Genomic DNA, 17,127 nt, shown 5'->3' on the forward strand with positions numbered 1-17,127 from the left:
AGTACAAGGCAGTTTTGAAAGAGCTAAATTGAATGCAGTGTTAGAACAATTATCTCTGCAAAAGTTGGATGATAATGCCAGGATGGAACATGAAATAGCCTACAATTTATGGGCCGCTCAGATAGCCAAAAGAGAAGGGGAGGAATTATTGATGAAGGCCAGGCATAAGTTGAAGGTAGTTGCAAAGGAAAGAGAGAAGCAGAGCCTAGAACTAGGATATATGACAGCACAAAGAACAGGGGGCACAGAAGGCAGGAAGCATGAAGATGGTTACAACAGGGGGGAAGCATTTCACCCCCTCTCCCAATATGTAAATAGAGGGGGGTGGAGAGTAGCAGGACAACAGGACCAAGGGCAGAAGAAGAGAGATAAGAGAACAGGATGATTTTGTTGTAAAAGTGTACAGAATAAGGGGCTGTCCTTAAAATGTGATAAATCTGCAGTAACAAAATCAAATAAGGCACTCAATATATGAAAGAGGACATGTCAGGCATGAAGTTATTTAGAATAGTAAAAATAGTTCCTTCCGCCCCTCCTATTAGAACAGAAAGATAACTATTTGGAATAGATGCCAATATGGGGGGTGAGAGAACACTACATAAGACAAATGGTTTCAGAGTGAAGGGAGCACGAGAGATTTTCATGGGGAATAAATAGCACAAAATTGTCTAATTAAGGTATAATTGATATCCATGTTTTGAGTTGATATTTCCAGATTCTTCCAATTCATGCTGTATCTTAAATTAGAGATACATAGACACCGGTGAATGCTATAGGCTAAAACAGTGTGGGATAGTATCGCGAAATAGTCTAAAATGTGCTACACTGCTTTGAACTTCTGGATATTAAACATTGCTTTAAGTTGAGAAGAAGATAATATGAATTGTCTACATGTAGGAAAGTCACGATTAATTAAAATGCTATGTTCTACATTTGAGAGGACGATCAGCTGAGCTGGAGGAAGCAGGAAGTTGCACAGCAATGGGAGTAGAAAATCTGGGACTCAAGTGAATAATATAATTACATAAAGATAGCGGTATATAAGTTGTATTGCTACTAAAGGAGACTGTGTGCAAGTTAGGGAATAAGTAACACACTTTGATAATTTGTTTGTTGATGAAAAACATTTGCGGCTCTATTCTCCCACAGGCCATCGGCGCTATTACGGGCCTTAACCGCAAAAAAACGTGCCTTGCGCCTGTTTCGGCAAGATAGCAATAGGCTTTAGGCTGCCAAATGCGCTTTAGGCCGAATGGGCGTGGCGCAGTCCCAAAGTGGGCGTGTCGGCGCTAAATACCAGCCTAGTCATATCTTGGGAGCTGGCCTACATTTAGCGCTTTGCGCTTTTCAAAAGCAGGCCTATTCTTTGCCTTCACTGCTTCTTCTCTGTCACCCTTCTCTCTCTCTCTCTCTGAGTTCCCAGCATGCATTGTGTTTCTTCATTTCGCTACTAAATAGCCACCAAATGAGCCAAAATAGATATAAAAGGTAGTTCTAAATTAATGTGTAATGGTAACACAGCCTGCCATTGTCAACATTTCAATATTGGACCAAATAAAACCTCGAAATGAAAACACCACCCTATGTGAAACATATATGTCCTCCTGGGCATATATATACCCCTTGTCGAGTTAACGTGATTTAGAGAAGTAACAGCGGAACGCGCTTCGGAACGCGCTTCTAATGGCATCTGCTATACTGTGATGTCCGTCCAATAACTTGGCCCTATTTCACATTTAGTTTTACAATAAAAACACATTTATGCAATGACTTGACATAATGTAGGGTATATTTATGTGCATCATCCTTCCTGCAGCAGGCGAGAGAAAATGATATCTTTCTGGACAAACTTTCACCAATCTAATAGGCTATATTTTTCTAGCTGATGCATAGAACATTATTTTCACTTTGATCTTGCTATAGTGTAGCGTATTTACATGCTTGCAGTATTGAAACTGCAGTTAGATTGGTTTGAGAAGCATAATAATATGGAATAATAGCCTATAATGCAGACAGACAGGCTGGATGAAGGGAGGGGGGGGGGGGGCAGAGCGTTTGGCTTTCGTCTGGTTTTGCGGGATCACTGGAATTGGAGCTAAAAAGGCAAGCGTGCGATTCGTTTATTGCACTTATCCAATGAGCATGACGGTGCATAATTTGACGCCTAAAAGGCGTGGTTGTAATGCTTTGGGCTGCATCTAGCGCCAGCACGACGATATCAAGTGCGCCTTTCCACGCCCACTGCTTTGATCTGCGCCTGCCGCTCGGCCTAGAAACTGCGCCGATGCAACGATAGGGGCCACGGTTGCAGGCATTTTGGAAGGAGTGCAGCTGAGAGAGATTTAGTATGATTAAAATGCTAATTTTCCTACAGGAAACTACAAAGAAGAGCACACACTAACTCAGATGTTATTGCAGGAAGGAAAACCATTCTTTTGAAGATAGGAATTGACAATTGACTGAGAACCATTTGTTTCACTGACGGGTGTGGTGAATGATGGCAGGCAGCAGGGGGCCAAGTTGATCGGGAAAATATTTCAAATAATTAACCCTTCATTTTGTAGTATGGAGGACATTTGGTTGAAGTGAAACTTGGAAATTAGTTCTAAAAGAAAACCATGGCATATAGAGTTACATATTTAATTTGTGGTTGCTGTAGAGTGGCTACTCACCGGTTCCTTTAGCTGGATACGGAGTGAGCTTGACACACTTATATCTTTAGCCGATCTGGCGTATTTATTTCTCTGTGGCTTTCACATGAACAGAGCCATGACATGACAACAGGCAGACTGCGACTGCGCGGCATCAGGAAGCAGTGTACATTGTCTGGTGACGACATCTCCTATGAGAATCTTACCGTAATACACTGAACAGTACAATATACTCACAGTAGATATAAGGACGTAAATGCCCTAATACTTTACACCCCCACTCGTTCTTAATCTACTGGGTTCTCAAATATTTTTCTTTTCTTTTCTCTACATGCCGCAACAGTATGAACTTGCTGTTAATTATTTTAAGTACCAAACATGTCTTTGGCAAATGTGTTTAGCTTTAGCTTGGTTACAGGTTTTGTCAAAACATCTGCAATCATTTGCTCAGTAGGACAATACTCCAGAATCACATCTCCTCCATTGACAATTTCCCTTATGAAATGGTACCGTATATCTATGTGTTTGCATCTCTGCCGACTCACAGGGTTCTTAGCTAGAGCTATGGCACCTTGGTTATCCTCATACACTTTTGTTTTCACATAGTGATATCAATACCTTTGAGTAATTGCTCTAAGTAGAGAAATTCTTGCAAGGCTGAAGCTAGAGACATGTATTCAGCTTCACAGGTGGAAAGAGCCACTGTTGGCTGTTTTCTTGTCTTCCACGAGATCAAAGAGATGTTTTCACTTAGACTGACGCAGTACCCTGTTATGCTACGCCTGTCTGTCACATCAGCTGCCCAATCAGCATCTGTGTATACCCGTAGGCCTAATCCTTCTTTATCATTTCTCCTGAAGCACAATTCTTTCTCTGCTGTCCCTTTTAGGTACCTCAATACATGTTTTACTGTGAGCCAATGTTCTTCAGTTGGCTCAGAGAAGTGTTGCGATAATTTGCTCACTACAAAGCTTAAGTCAGGTCGGGTGCAAGTAGATAGGTAGATCAAGCTCCCTACTGCCTCCCTGTACCTTTTGGGATCTTCCATTTTTACAGCATTCTCTGTGTATTCTAGCTTTTGTTCACAGGGAGTTTCCCTTGGTTTGCAGTTCTGCATGTCAAACCTTTCAAGTACTTTGGTCACATATCTTCCCTGAGACATTTTGATACAATCATCTGTCTGGTTAAAATCAATACCTAGGAAATATTTCAGTTTCCCTAAGTCTTTCATTTTAAATCTAGCAGTAAGCATCTCTTTTACATCCTTCAGAACTTTCTCATCACTGGCTGCTAGTATTATATCATCCACCCATATGATTATTATCATCTTTTCACATTGTTTCTCCCTTGCATATACACAGTGGTCTGCAGGATTTTGCTCAAAACCATTCTCAGTTAAGCATGTATGCAAGATCGCATTCCAGTTCCTGCCAGATTGTTTTAAGCCATACAGTGATTTCTGTAATCTACATACCAACTCTTCACCTGTATTAGACTTTTTCTTATAACCTTCTGGTTGCTCAATATAGATCTCACAGTCTATTGGTGCATGTAAGTAAGCTGTCTTGACGTCCATTTGGTGTAGAATGAGATTCTCCTGTACTGCTTTTTGTATGACTACTCTCACGCTGCTCATGTCAGCTGTGGGTGAGAATGTCTCCTCATAATCAATTCCCTTTTTCTGGCTATAACCTTTTGCCACAAATCTTGCTTTGAATTTGTCTGACCCATCGATGTCACTTTTTACAGCGTAGACCCATCTACCCCCCACTGGCCTTTTGCCGGGTGGCAAAGTGGTAAGAGCAAATGTCTCGTTTTCCTCCAGTGACTTGATTTCCTCGTCCATAGCGTGTTTCCACTGTTTTGACCGGACTGATGTTATAGCGTCCTGGTAGGTTTGAGGGACATCACATTATTAATTAATACACAGGACAAGATGTTACTATCCCTTGTGCCAAAATCCGAGAAAAACACATTTAGAAGCCCCATCTAGAATAAAACAAGCTCTAACAGGCTAACAAACTAATAAACAAGACACAAATCACCAGTTACCTACCCTAGCCAACAGCAGTATGAAGCATGTCATTGGGGTTTTCAAGTGGGCACCTTCCTTCACCGACGTTTTGTTAAGTTAGGCCCACGACACCTCAAGAAGGCTTAACGGTGTAATCCAGCGTCCTGGAAACACCCCCCTCCATGCTACCACCGCACAACTGCATATTAGCTCACTATCTAAGCCTAGCTATCCAGGTCGGTTCGGTATGACATTCCTGACTACACCACCACTGTCAATGATTCAGCCCTGTTGATGCGGACCGTTAATCATGACCAATAACAAACAATCCCTAACTACACCACCACCGTCAATGATTCAGCCCTGTTGATGCGGACCGTTAATCATGACCAACAACAGGGACATTGAGGGACATCACATATGGCTCTATAACAGAAATCAACACATGTTTGTAGTTTATCCCCAAAGTGCTCAGTCATGAAATCGTCCAGGTAAGGTGGGTTTTTCTTGCTTCTAGGTGGGTTCCTTCTAGTCACAGTATCACTGCTGACCATGTCCGGCTGCGCTTGGCCAGTCCGTTCGGGCACAGCCATAGAAGTACCACTCTGAGCACCTTGACCCTGTACACTTTGCTCCTGTACATTTTCTACATTCTCATTAGCAGTATTGTCTTCGGCGCTGCTCGCCCTAAGGTGTACCTCCTCATCACCATGCTCTGTATATGACTCTTTTGTTTGAGTTTCTTTTTCCTGAGCTGTCTTGGTCGTAAATTTTACCAACCTGTGTTTCTGTACCCTCTCCGTATTTGGGTAATACACTAAATAGGCTGGGCTGTTCTTGTCATAGCCTACAAAAACACCTTGGTCACACCTTGAGTCAAGCTTTCCTTTTTCTTGTCTGTATGTGAAACACTCAGACCCAAACTTCTGCATCTTAGACATATTTGGCTTTCTGCCTGTCAACATTTGGTAAGGTGTTTGTTTTGTGCGTCTACTGTAGCACCTGTTCCTCACATGGGCCGCTGTCTGGATTGCATAGTTCCACAGCTTAGCTGGTAATTGGCTTTCTAACAGTATGCATCTGCCCATTTCATAAAGTGTTCGCCAGCCTCTCTCTGCAGTGCCGTTTTGGTGAGGCGAATAAGGCGCTGAGGTTTAATGCCTAATCCTGTTCCTAGTTAACAGTGCCTGGAAAGCATTGCTTGTAAACTCTGTTCCGTTATCTGATCGGATATATTTTATTTTTCCATACGGAGCTACGTCCGCTAGGATCCTTTCAGTAGCCTGCACTGTGTCGCTTTTGGATTTTAGGAAGTATACAAATACAGCACCGGAATAGTCATCTGTAAACGTGTGGTCTGACTGCCCTGCCTTTTATTTCCATACCTTCTACTCAGTGATGGGCAAGCTACTTGGAAAATGTAGTAAGCTAAGCTATCAGTTACTCTCGATTAAATATAGCTAAACTACATTGAAGCTATCCCCAGAGAAATGTAGCAAGCTAAGCTACGAGCAACATGGCAAAAGCAGCTTGCTACATCAAAGCTACTTTTTTCTCACATTGAATCAACTTCATGTCAAAGAACAACTTTCCACCAAACAAATAGGGTCTTGCTGCAAGAGAGGCAAGGATGCTAAAAAGCAAGGATGAGACAACAACACTTGTTGTCCGTCATAATGGAATGTGAAGTGCTTTATTGGCTACACAGGCACACTTGACATATGCAATGTCTCCTGTTTAATCCAAACCGCAGCAGAAATCTCCACTGCGTGCTTTGCTCATGGATTTTCTCTGGCGAGTAGCTTGTAGCTTTTGCGGGAAGCTACAAGCTACTTGGGTCTATAAATAGCTTAGCTACTGAAAAAGCTACTTGGTTCAAAAGTAGTGAAGCTACCACCAAGCTACTGAGAAATGTAGTTAAGCTATGTAGCTTCGCTACTTGTAGCAAGCTACTGCCCAACACTGCTTCTACTACCTCTTGTAATTTTTTCACATCTTCGTAATTGCAGTGGCCCAACATTTCATGCCAGGCTTGCATGTCATGACAACCATTACATTTATCCACATTTTCATCACCTGTGTGGAGGTAATATAATTTACCATACTCATGGATGTTAAACCTTGTGCCGTCTTGGCTTATCATGACGCATTCACCTTTCTTGAAGATGACCGTTGCGCCTTTGGCTGTCGCTGTTGCCACTGAAAATATATCTTGAGGGTAGGAAGGCATATACAACGCTCCACTTAGCGTTGCGCTGAACCGTTGTCCAGTGTCGTCAAACAGGCTTACCACAGCATCTCCCCTATGCTGTGCGACTTCGCTGCACTTGGTCCCGTCTGCCAGCTCCACTGAATGCGTTCCAGCCTGGAACGTGTTGTCGAAGCTCTTGAATTTCCTGATATCATTGATGATATGAGATGTCGCCCCGGCGTCCACCATGAGGCCTCTCGTCTGGATGTTGTCCGGTGGCTCCCATGGTTGGGCTGGTCGGCTCCTGTTGTCTACGTTTCTTGCTTTGAAGACGAAATCTGCTCCGCTCTTCTCTTCAGAAACTTTCTGGACACCATCATATTTCTCTTTTCGCCGGCATGTGGAGTCTTGATGTGCGTTGCTCTTGCAGTTGTGGCACCAAGTCTTTCGTCGACAGGCTTTTGCCCTGTGACCTTTTGTGCCGCACTTGTAGCACACCAAGCTAGCATCTTCACTCCTTCGGTCGTTTGCATATGTCTTGCCAGGTCCCCGGCCTTGTCTTACATATGTTTTCATTACGTTGTCAGTTGACTCTGCTGCATTCATCTTTTCTGTCTGTTCATAATTTCGCAGCCTTCTCTTAAAGTCTGTGAGCGTTACTTGATCCTCATTCTGAGTTACATGTATGGCTAGCGGCTTAAACAAGTCTGGTAGCCCGTTCAGGATCATCGCTATGGTCAACCCATCGCTCATAACTTCTCCTGCATTTCTCAGTGCAGTGATGGTGGTCTCCGCTCTTATCATGTAGTCTGTTACGCTTTCATCACTTGCCATATGTAGCTTGGTCAGTGATGTATATAAGCTTATTATGCGAGGCTTCCCCTTCCCGGCATAATGTTCTCTCAGGATTTTCAGGGCTTCCCTCCCGTTGTCTGGGGCCTCATGCATGATCAGTGACAAACTCTTGTCATCTATTAGCCTTATCAGCTCTGCATAACAGTCCGCATTTTTCTTCACGTCGACTGCTAGCTCTCCTGGGCTGTTACCCGGTGGTCCACGCAGAATTGTCTCTTTTAACTTTAAAGTGTGCAAGTATCCCAAGAACCGGGTCTCCCAGAGTCCATATTTCTCTTCATTCCCATCAAATACAAGTTGATTCGACATAGCGTTCGTCGCTCAGCTTGCCATGTTGCTAATGTAGCCTCCTTGTATGCTAAGCTTGACTTGCTAGCTTGCTCGTTAGCCTTTTAGCTTTTGCGTGCTCTTTGCCCCGCGCAAACTTCTTCTCCGACGGTATTACAAACTACTCACTTCGTGTCCTTTCGCTGGGCCCATAACCTGTAGAGTGGCTACTCAGCGGTTCCTTTAGCTGGATACGGAATGAGCTTGACACACTTATATCTTTAGCCGATCTGGCGTATTTATTTCTCTGTGGCTTTCACATGAACAGAGCCATGACATGACAACAGACAGACTGAGACTGCGCGGCATCAGGAAGCAGTGTACATTGTGTGGTGACGTCATCTCCTATGATAATCTTACCGTAATACACTGAACAGTACAATATACTCACAGTAGATATAAGGACGTAAATGCCCTAATACTTTACAGTTGCAGTCGAAGTTTCAGAGTGAGAGGTGAAGATGACCAGCGAGATAAGAGACACCAGACTGCAAAGAACAAAGAAATAACTACAATTGTGCTTGCTTGCAGAGAGGGGGGGATTTCCATCACACAGGATCATAAAACAAGCCTCCATTGTTCTACAGCCGACAGTAATGCTATCATCAATATAATTCTAATTACACTGCATTAAGTAAGCATTAATAATGATTTTTTTTACAGGTGGTAAGCTGGTATTTGATGGCCCAGCCTATTGTTCTTGGTCATTGGCCAGCTCAAGAAAGCAGGGATAACAGCTGCTGTGGCCCGGATCCTTGAACTTTTGTGTCTGTAAATAAACCTTGTTACAACTTACTCTCTAGTAAATTTACTTATTTAAGGGTTAAACGAAACTCCTTACAACAACGATAACCGATAATTATTTCAATTTTTTGTATTTAAAGAAATAAGTCCTTAACCTCTTCTAAAGCCACCTATTTCTGAAGAAAATGGTGAAAACGACATACCCAAACTAAAATGCTTACTGTGGCTGAACCGTTAGGGTTACAGACAACTGCCTGACCTTTTCTGAAAGGTAAGACTTTGAAGTTTATGTTACAAGTGTCAGAATGACTCTGTGTTACTGACCCTGAGTAACACCAGCTCAAACACAGTGGTTGATTCTCGTCTAGAATAAAAAACACTTTTAGAGTGTAAACGGTTACCTGTGGTTGTTGTATTTATGGCTAGAAACCCAATGGAGACATAGCCACAGGCCTTACCACATCCCAACTCAAAGAAGAAAAATTCCAAAACATGATTATTTGGCACTGGTTTTTGTAGGGAGATACCTAGGCGGTTTTCCAAAAAGCCATTTGAAAAAGCCAAATAATCTGAAATGTTGTCTTTGTCTTTGTACAAAGACAGCTATAACTTCTGCTGTGTTGATCTGATCTGAAAAAGGAAGACAGGGTTCGATGCGCAAGATTCAGCCGGTTAATTTGGTATGTAGCATGAACAGCATTGTTCAGAATTAACTACCTAATTAATCACATAAATGACAGATGAACAGCCAAAAATGCCAATAACGCCGGGGTTACGGTGCCATGCAAGAGGTTAACCTGTATTTTATGCACACCTGTGGTAGAAGAAGACAAAAGGCATGCAGTTGAGAAAAGATGGATGATTTAATAGAGTATTCCACCTCTGACCTAACCAATTCTAACTGACATCATTACTGTGGACACAAAAGTCCCCGGGCCGACTCAACAGACTACGTGGTATCGGTGCCCCCCATTGTCGCCACCTCAGCTGTGGGCGAGCTGGACTCGACTGTCCCGTCACCCCCAGCTCACCACCAGCAATAAATATTCCATTTTGGACATGCACAAATTCCTCCCACTCCATGTCCCCTGTGTTTCCAGGGTCCGATGACCCATCAAACACTCCTCCCTAGCCATGTCCAAACTGTCTGCCTCGGCTGCCGACCATCCCTCCTCTCGGCTCAGCTCAATCAACTTCACCCCCCAAACATGCCTCCACTTCTCCGGCTGCGATGACGACTGGTGCCGTTGCCAACTCTCCACCTGGCGCCAGCATTAATCAGGCGGCTGTCCCGTCCACCTCTGGTCAGGGGCAAAGGCAACGGGCATCAATGTCCTCTGCCCGCCGCAAAATGCTGATGTCAGCTGTCATCAGTCGGACTGGGGTCTTTGTCAGCACCAGAAAACGATCCCCCCCAAAAGTCAGCCACCATCTCCCCCCCACCACGTTAATCATTGGCGACTCGATAGTGAGGGAAATCGTTGGGGTTGTCCTACAACCCAGGTTTTATGAGTGAGAACGAGGATTTTCACACTAGGCCAAGGTGCTTCCCAGCAGCACACCTACTGGATAATGTCCATTTTCATGGCTTGGCTATGGCCTGGCCACCAGCTCCGCCCCCGTGACGCGTCAAGTCCGTGCCATAAGCCAACACTGTCACTCAAAGCATCCAGCAATCTGCTGTTCAGAAGAAAGCAGCAATGCTAGATGTGTGAGAATCCTCGTTATCACTCGTAAAACCTGGGTTGTAGACAACCCCAACGTTTTACTTCGTTTCGAACTTCGGATTCTCACACTATGCCAATTATCCAACCAACCTTGCTGCAAGGAAGCACCTCGTGCGACCCTGAGACCCGAGGCTGGAAACGGAGCACATAGCCGCAGCCCATGGCAATCCAAAGGCATAAAGATTGACTACGCAACTACCGCCTGGCAGCTGACAACAGCGTTTGCAAAGGGCGTGCTGGCCACATCAAGGCTATAGAACCTAACGAAAGTGTGGTGGGTAGAACATGAGGCAGTCACACACATGTCTTCCACTGACACACCACACAACAATGCCCAGGATGTGGTGACACCTCGCGTAGAGTGGGCCTTAATACCCTCCGGGGAAGCCTTCCCCACAGCAGAGTAGGCCAAATGGCCTCCACTATCCAGTGCGACAAGCGCTCCTTGGACAGTGCCCCAACCAGGGCCCGTGGCCCAAAGCAAACCAGCAACTGGTTACAGGTGCGCAGGGTGCATGTCCTGCCCACATAGGCCAGGATCACCTACAGCGGGCAAAGCGTGTACCACCTTCGCTCCTCCTCCGAGCTGAAAGGTGGGGGACAGGTCTACAACCATAGACCTGAAGCTAGCATTGATATTTTTAGGCTGGTACGCGGGGATGGGCCGAAGCGCAACCCTCCACTCGTCATCAGCAAATATCAAGCAAGACTGCTGGACCGACAGCAGCGCAGTCTTCAAGGACAGGAATTTCAGGTCCACAGTTTCCAAGGGCTCGAACGGGGGACCCGAGAGACCCTCCAACACCGTGAGAGACCAGGAGGAGGCTCCTCACTGGTTTCCCCTCAAATTCCATGTGACAAGCCAATATGGCAGCCACATAGACCTTGAAAGAAGGTCCTTCAGGTGTACTGAGGTGAAGTGGTCCCCCAGCGCAAGGCATTGAAGAGGCGGGGCAGGGTAAGCATGTGGAAGGGCAACCTCCTCAGCGTCTTGTTCAGAAGCCGAAGGTCCAGTATGGGCTGCATGGAGCTGTCCTTCTTGGGCACGGCAATACCAGTTGTAAACCCTGTGTGCTTCTCCGCCTCCCCTACCAGGTGTATCGCCCCCTTGGCCAGGAGGGTGGAGACCTCCTCCCGAAGGAATAAAATAGTGGAAAATTTGGGGAAATTGGGGGAAAATTTTGAAAAATTGTGGTTTTATATTTTTATATTGTACTCTATTGATTTTATCCATTGTAAATATTCTCGTATTTCAGTTACATGAACTGCCAAGGGAATATTCAATAAAGAAAACTTGAATAGAGTAAGCAAAGCTATGCTCGCACGCTGTATGACCCGGGCTGTCACAGACACGGGAACTCCAAACCGGAGTTGGGCGTTGAGCACAGACTGTGGTGTGCCCGTCCCCTTGCCCCCGGCTTTTCACTAGCCGGGGGCACTCTGGAGGCAAGGGCCTCTTGGGAGCTTCAATCAAAGTCGGGCACTAGGCACAGACGACAGTGGGCTCCCTCCCCTACTGAACAGCATCCGCTGGCAGGTGGGGCTTACATTCCTGCTAGCTTGGGCCGCGCTGCTGCCTGGCGGTGCTGCTGTTGCGGCCGAAGCGCACTTCTGGAGCTGCCAGGCCATTAGTTCCTGACCGGCAGTCCGAAGAGGCCAGAGGGAGAGACCGGCGCATTGATCAGTCAGCTGTGTCAGTGAATCTCACATGCAAGCGGCTAGAACTAGTAGCACTAACGAAAGCCAGCAGAAGCTAAGTAACTCAATGGGGCGGCAGTCCTAGCAGCCCGGCCCGAATATAGCTGATGCAATAGCAGGGTTAGTACACAAGCTAGCAGAGGAGCGATGTCCGCCTTGCGCTAACTGTTATAGCAGCGTACACATTATAACACAGATAGCAATCATCTGGCATCAGGGCTGCACCGCATTGAGCACACGGTCTAAGCGGCTCTGCCCTTTCCATAACGAAGCTAGGTGGGGAGGACACAACCTAAGCAGCGCGAAGGAAACTAGCACAGGGACGAAGAAAAAGAAAGCCGCGAACGAGCCAGCTAATAACAGTTAGCAACCTAGCGGATAGCTAGCTAACCACAGCTACGGTGCAGCACAACAATTCTACCCTGTCAAGGGAAGCTAGGTAATAGCAGTCAAGCTCGCTAAGTCGCTAACAACACAATCCCCAGCCAGGGAATATAGCAATCAAGTTAGTTCAGACTAACATAACTCAACTAACTACAACCGAGCCATGAGGCTGATTAGCAAGAGAGACTGCCGGGGCCAGCAGTTAAAGATAAATACTTGTAGCTTTTGCAGCAGATCCCGCCATTCCTGGCGAAGAGAACCGGGTCGATGAAAAATCCCCCGCAGTCCTCGTCCGCCACTCCCGTGTGGTTTGTGGAACTCAAGGGGACGGGTATCCGCTACTGGCTAAGAGCCAACCGTTTGCTAGCAAAGGGTCAAGAGAAGAACGTCCGAGCAGATTTCCTGGATAAAGCAGGAGTGACGTGTTGGCTTATGGCACGGACGTGAGATGGCGGTCACGGGGGTGGAGCTGGTGGCCGTGCCATAGCCAAGCCAATGGATGGGTTTATAGGGGTCAATTTTGAGAAAATGGACATTATCCAGTAGGTGCGCTGCTGGGAAGCAGCTTGGCATAGTGTGAGAATCCGAAGTTAGAAACGAAGTAAAACCGCTTTTTTAATGCTTAATCCACTTCTCCGTTGCCAACTCTCCACCTGGCTCCAGCATTGATCAGGTGGCTGTCCAGTCCACCTCTGGTGAGGGGCAAAGGCGATGGGTGTCAACGTCTTCCTCCGCCCACCGCAAAATGCTGATGTCAGCTGTCATCAGTCGGACTGGGGGTCTTCCTCAGCACCAGAAAACCGATCCCCTCCCAAAGTCAGCCACCATCTCCTCGCCCCCAAATCACTATCCTGTCCAGACTGCCGACTGATCCTCCATGTCCCGTCCCCCCCCCCCCCCCCACCACGTTAACCATTGGCGACTAGTGAGGGAAAACACTTTTTTTATCCAATCACACACTGCTTCCCAGGTGGCACAGTCCCTGTCATTGTAGACAAACTCCAGTCGTTTTACGCTCTTTTTTCAATTCCCCTTTGACCACCGGCAAGGGTGGAGGGTTAGCGTCCATTTTTAAATCCACATTCCACTGTCAGCAGATATCCTCTGACACCTATATTCCAGCTTTGAGCTGCAACTCTTTCAGTTAAAACTATCCTCCCCCGTGCTGTGGTATATAGTGGTATATCGTCCACTAAAGTTTAACAAGGATTTTATTCATGACTTTGCAGACTTCTTGGCAGTGATTATGTTAAATGATGACAATTTGAATGTAGAAAAATAAGTAGAGTCCGAACACTGAAATTTTCAGGCTCCTGGTCAGTTTATTGACGTTTCGATCAAAGGATCTTCATCAGAAGAACCTATTCTGATGAAGATCCTTTGATCAAAATGTCAATAAACTGACCAGGAGCCTGAAAATTTCAGTGTGCGGACTCTACTTATTTTTCTAGTTATTTGCTTTATTTGTCCAGCACCTGCCTTATTGTAGATGTGCATGCTCTACCTTTTCTTCATTTGACAATTTGAATGTACACATTTGCTGTAAAATGAGACCCATGGTGAAATAATTTTAAAATCTCATAAACTCCCTGAATCTCACACAGTGTATTTGGGCATTTCGGCCTGAAATACCACCCTAAAGCTATCTTCCCAACTGGTATAATTTTGCGCTTAGCGCTTTTCAAAACCAGACCTTATTCACTGCACCGGCTCCCCTACCAAACACCACACACAGAAGGCTCTTCTAAACATGAAGTCTAGATCATGTCCGGCTAGCCAGAGCAGGATATTTTCCGGTTTTACCTTTCTAGACATGAGGAGTCTGTGTTTAGAAACAGCTGGAAATGGTCCGTATTCTCTCTGCCAGTGGGCGAGGGGAGGGGGTGCGGTAGCATGTATCGATAACAAGAAATGTGATATGGAAACAGCTTTAGGGAATCTGTAACCAAACTCCATTCAAAAAGATGCCGTTTTAACGGAGGTTCCATTCCGACCATTCAGGCAATAACGAGGGGTGGCAATGTGCCAAAAATGAATGCTTGCCTTGTAAAAAAGCCGCCCAGTCAAAATAGTGGTCGCACCGTCGTCAATCACTGTGGGTGATTTATTTTACAAGTGGCATTCAAGTCATATCTGACTAGTTTTCTATTTATTTCTCCCCACAAAAGTTAGGCTAGGCCTATGTCTCGATATAGGCTGTCCCAGTCACACTGGACGCTCACAGTCACACAACACTGGCTGCCTCAAATGGCTGCCTCTGCATCCAACTCGAGAAAACTTTTCAGACCCTCCTGGAGACAATCTTTCTCAGAAGAGATTAACGTTAGCGACAAATCTGGAGACTTTTTCTGACATGGGAATGATGGGATTAACATTACCAGCATGCAACAGTAAAAGCAGGCAATGACGATAGCTGGGTAAGTCCCGCTAGCATCGATGCTAAGTTAGCAAAGCGAGAGCGCAGCTGAAGCTAATTAATATGGACATTAACATCCATATTAATATATAGCCATGTGCTTGCGCGATGACATCGAGTATTGGTGATGTCAAAGGGTGGCGATTGATGATCTGACTGAGGTCAAGATCGCGCAACTCTAGTAGGCTTATCATCTCCCTTGTTGCATTTTTAAACTGGCAGATGGGGGACAAAGAAACGATTCAACTTTTAGTTGTTTACTCACCTAATTTGGCTCTCTTCCAAATAATCCAGCCACGTAACTAACGCTACGTCCATTCATGAAAATAATTATGGGACATTAATGGTTTGTAAAGTGCCACTACCCGCCCACTCACACATAACAGCTGATCTGGATCATGAGCTGCCAGTGTTAAACAACAGCTGCTTTTCCTATAATGCGGATCGTATACTTGGGGTTGAGATGGAAATGATCCGCACTTGTGGGAGTGCGCATAAGCCAGCTAATTGTTGTTTAACATGCAGGCCAACCGGCTAGGAGCTGGTTATAATCCGGATTCCACTGCATGTTAAGAAGTGGCTAGAGACACATGTGCATCTCTCCCAGCATGCATTGAGGCTTACTACATTTTTACAAGAAAAAGCAACCTAATCAGCCTAAGTAGGCTAAGTGATAGATATAAATAATATTTATATTAACACAACAGGCAATTAGAACATTTCAATATTGGACAAAATAAAACATAATAATCAAAACACAACCCTCGGTGAAACATAGATGTAATCCATGTGGCATATATGCCACACACATGGTATGTGGTATATATAAATATGATGTGGTATAGTCGAGTGACAACCGTACTGTGATGTCCGCTCCAACAAGACTTAGCTTACTTGACACATACTTTTCCCAACAAAAACACATTTATGCCATGACTTTACATAATGTATATTTATGTTGCATCATTTAGCCTGTGCTATGATGTGCAGGAGCAGCAGGTAGCCTACAAGTTATAAGCCTGCCCTGAATGAGCCGAGTGGGGGTGCTTGTTCACTATTGTGAAAGTTATGTTTACAACATATAAAGATCATGGAAGTGGATGGTATCAGGAATGTCACCGATAGTTAACGTTCTACATTGTACAGGGAGACCATCAGCCCTGCTGAACGGATCTGTATTTGCCTGGCTGTAGGTTGAATAATTTTATTCAGGCTATGATCTGTGATGCGCTGAGATATCCAAATTGGCATGAAGAGATGACAGCATGCCCAGAATGGATAGAGTGGATCGGAGCTTGGAAAGGAAGAATGTCATTGCGTAACTGCAGTTCACCAATGGCCACAGTTGTGAATAATTCTACGCTTAAAAGGTGTGGTTAAATGGTTAACGCCGGCTTTAGCCCGAGGGGAAATTAGGGAATGCGCCAGACCATGCCCACTATTAGCGCTGTTGTTATCATCTGAAACTGTGGAAAACAGCCACACTGGCAGCCATGTTTTGCTCTAGTGCGCCTGCCACCAGGTGCAACTGTGACATCATGAGCGCGTTACAACAATATGCTCCACTCCCAAGGCGAAACAAAGCCAAGTTGGCCTTGTAGTGTCGGCTGTTATTTATCGGCAAAAAATGTCACAAACGGAATAATAAATAATAACGCAAAATGGCCATATCAGATGATAATTTATCAGTCAGTTATATATTGTGCATCCCTATACTGTAAATGCTGCTATGGTTATTGGATGTGATGTTTTTATAGAAGAAACTAAATCAACAGAGTATCATGACTTATTTCCTCTGTTCAGTAGAATCAAATAACAAACTCATCTATTTTCAGTTCTTACCTTTGCTCAGTAGACTGCTGTCCATCTTTGAAACTAATAGGATGACGCATAGACCAGTCACTCTTCATGGACACACAGCTGGGTACAGGGGAGTCTGCTCTCTTCTGCTGGATCCTGCTAAGGATGGATAAAACAGGGTGGTGACAGTAAATATGTTGGAGAAGCAGGGTTTTGACCAGCAGGTTGCCAGTTTGAATCCTGTATGCCAGCTGCAGGGCGGGTGCGGCCGTCAGCGAGCCCGCACAGCCGGCGAGCCTAGGAATCGAGCATGCGTAGTG

The 17,127-nt window shown here is 45.2% G+C and overlaps 1 protein-coding gene across 1 annotated transcript in view; it reads right to left on the reverse strand.

The window, feature by feature from the left end:
- Positions 1-16,877, reverse strand: part of LOC310779227 (NLR family CARD domain-containing protein 3-like) — a 75,148-nt gene extending 58,271 nt beyond the window's left edge. Inside the window, exon 1 of the mRNA XM_083639735.1 lies at positions 16,850-16,877. The gene's annotated coding sequence lies outside the window, so the exon portion shown is untranslated. The remainder of the gene's footprint in view (positions 1-16,849) is intronic.
- Positions 16,878-17,127: the final 250 nt, after the last annotated feature.

This window comes from Poromitra crassiceps, assembly GCF_964638095.1.
Source record: "Poromitra crassiceps genome assembly, chromosome: 7".
Classification (NCBI taxonomy): domain Eukaryota; kingdom Metazoa; phylum Chordata; class Actinopteri; order Beryciformes; family Melamphaidae; genus Poromitra; species Poromitra crassiceps.